Raw genomic sequence first — 3,083 nt, 5'->3', positions numbered from 1 at the left:
TATTTACCATGTGATGTACCTATTCCTTTTTCAGCATTCTGGAGTGTTCCGTAAGGACTCGTTGATATGTTCCTCCGGTGTAATAGTCTCAATAATATTAGTTTCAGCATTAATGGGTGTACCAGAAATGTAGTGCTTGATCCTTTGTCCATTTACCAGCTTCGGGTTAGTACCCGCGACATTATTGATCTTTATGGCTCTGAAACGATAAACTTCTTCGATAATATATGGTACTTGCAATTTGGAGAGAATTTTACCTGCAAATAACATAAGACAAGAATTATATAACAACACATATTCACCAACTTTGAATTCTCTCTTTTGGATCCTCTTGTAATGCATCATTTGACTTCTTCTTTAAACAACTTGGCATTATCATAGGCCTGGGATCTCCATTCATCAAGTGAGCTAATGTCAAATATCCTATTTTCACGTGCAAGCTTGAAGTCATAGTTAAGTTCTTTAAAAGCCCAAAAATCTTTATGTTCCAATTCAAGGGGTAAATGACATGCTTTTCCATAAACCATTTTATAAGGAGACATACCCATAGGATTCTTATAAGCAGTTCTATAAGCCCACAAAGCATCATATAATTTCTTAGACCAATTCTTTCTAAATCTATTGATAGTCTATTGCAAAATCAACTTTATCTCCCTATTGCTCAATTCAACTTGACAAGTAGATTAAGGATGATAGGGAGACGCAATTCTATGATTAACACAATCTTTAGCAAGCATCTTACAGAAAGAACCATGAATAAAATGTGAACAACCATCAGTCATAATATGTCTAGGGACTCCAAACCTTGGAAATATTACTTCCTTCAGAATTTTAATAGAAGTGTTGTGAGAAGCACTGCTAGTCGGGATAGCCTCAACCCACTTAGTGATATAATCAACAACAACAAGAACATAAGTATACCCATTGGACTTAGGAAAAGTTCCATTTTGATGGGGTTATAGTCCTATGGTAGGGTCATAGGCCTGCCCCATGGGTCGTACCCAAGGACTACCCTTCATAAGGGATAAGGCCCTTAGTTAGTTCCGACGGAATTAAGGACCTCCCATCATCCAGTCGGTGACGAATCCTCCATCATCCAGTCGGAGATGAGCATTCGGAGCGTATCAAACTTACCGACTGGATCACACTCTGTACACCGTAACCCCCCTGGAGGGCAACGGTCATACGTTTCCACGTACCTTTATTAGCATTTATGACATACGTTACCTGTAACGTAGGCATTTATTCGCCACTACTCCACCCCTATCCACCGAAACGTTGTGAAGGGTAGCACACTCTATATAAGCCGCCCTTCCCCACTGGTGCAGGGGTTAGCATTTCACTGTAATCCATATTCCACTCGACAACAAGCTCCCAAGAGCAATGAGACGTAGGGCTTTTACCTCCACCGTAGAGGGGCCTGAACTCATACAACCTCGCCATAGCTAAGGCTCTGCCCATCCTTTCGTACCCTACATATCTAATGTCAGACTTATACCCACGACAGTTGGCGCCCACCATGGGGCAGGCGTCTAAGCGACTTCCGGCGAGTTTGCGACTACATCTTTTCATGATGTCATCCGGTGGAGATTTGAGCATGGGTCACGAGATCCTCTTCGGCGCTCTCTCCTTCATCGTCGACGATTCGGCATGGCTTCGGGACGCCCCTCTCGACGTCGAGGCGCTCCCCAGTCGCGGGGCTACGCACTTCCGCGCCGGCGCCCGCGGTATCCTTCTTCTCCAGCAATCAGCTCCGGTGTCGACCTACGCCGCCGTCGCATGCCGCAATAAGCGGTCCTGCCGTCCGTGGCTCCAGCGTTGGATGCAACACGCCCAGGCGCGCTAGGACGCGTCCTCACAAGTGGCGGTCCTAGAGTCGGTTGTAGTGGCGCCGCCGTCCCAGCACTCGGACTCGGTTCCGACTGAGTTTCCTTCCGAGTACTTGGGTCGCGGGCCTGCAACCGAAGTGCACATGGCCAACTCCCATGAAAGTCCCCGCCAGACTGGCCGGAACGAGCACGAGGTCGGCGAAACATCCGGCGCTCGCCGTCAGCTCTGCCGTTCTGCCAGTCGGCACACTCGGCGGAGCAACGTGGAGGTGTTCCGCACACTCGTCCTCAACCTAGCTCCCGCCGCCAAGATAGCCGATTCCCTCTAGCCGACTGATTCAAAGGCTGGAAGAGGGATCGAGCAAATCCGTGCCCTGCTGCACACGGCGCAGCAGCAAAATTTGGCGGTCTCCCAGTCGCACAACAGGATTCACAATAGTTCTGTTCACGCGAGCACGCATCGGTCAGTTCACAGCCCCGGTTCTCATCAGCGACACAGGGGAGGCACCCATTCCATGAATCCCGAAGATCGTCGCCGCTCACGCACTCCTCTGCGGGGTGGGCCCTACGGGTCTCGACATCATGATGATCGGCATTCAGTCGGTGACACTTATGATCCAAGGCCCGACGCAAGAGGGCATATCGCCCAGAGGAGGGTCGACAGGGGCCGAGCCCACCGCGATGCTCACGATATGGACCGTCCGAGTGGAAGCAGGACCATCGTCTCTGGTCCCGAGTGTTTCAGTCGAGCCATCCATTCGGCTGACATCCCTCCCAACTTCCGATTGGCGACGGGGATCAGCAAGTTTACAGGAGAATCCAAGCCGGAAACGTGGCTGGACGACTACCGAGTGGCAGTCCAGATAGGAGGAGGGGACGACCACGTCGCCATGAAACACCTCCCTCTGATGCTCTAGGGCTCAGGACGAGCGTGGCTGAACCAGTTGGCTCCCTCAAGCATCTACAGCTAGGCAGATCTGCCCCGATTCTTCATCAGGACCTTCGAAGGGACGTGCAAATGCCCTACTGGTCTCGTGGAGCTCCAGCACTGTGTCCAGAAGCAGAATGAGCCACTGCGTGATTTCATCCAGCGTTGAACGACCCTCTACAACACGGTGGAGAACGTCACAGAGCACCAAGCAGTCTGCGCCTTCAAGGCAGGCGTGCGGTACAGAGATCTATACGTGAAGTTCGATCGAACAGGCGACATCTCCATGAGTAAGATGATGGAGATAGCGGCACGCTATGAAAATG

The sequence above is a fragment of the Hordeum vulgare genome, chromosome 4H (assembly GCF_904849725.1).
Source record: "Hordeum vulgare subsp. vulgare chromosome 4H, MorexV3_pseudomolecules_assembly, whole genome shotgun sequence".
Taxonomy (NCBI): domain Eukaryota; kingdom Viridiplantae; phylum Streptophyta; class Magnoliopsida; order Poales; family Poaceae; genus Hordeum; species Hordeum vulgare.
The sequence above is the reverse complement of the archived record's forward strand: the minus strand, read 5'-3'. Positions refer to the sequence as shown.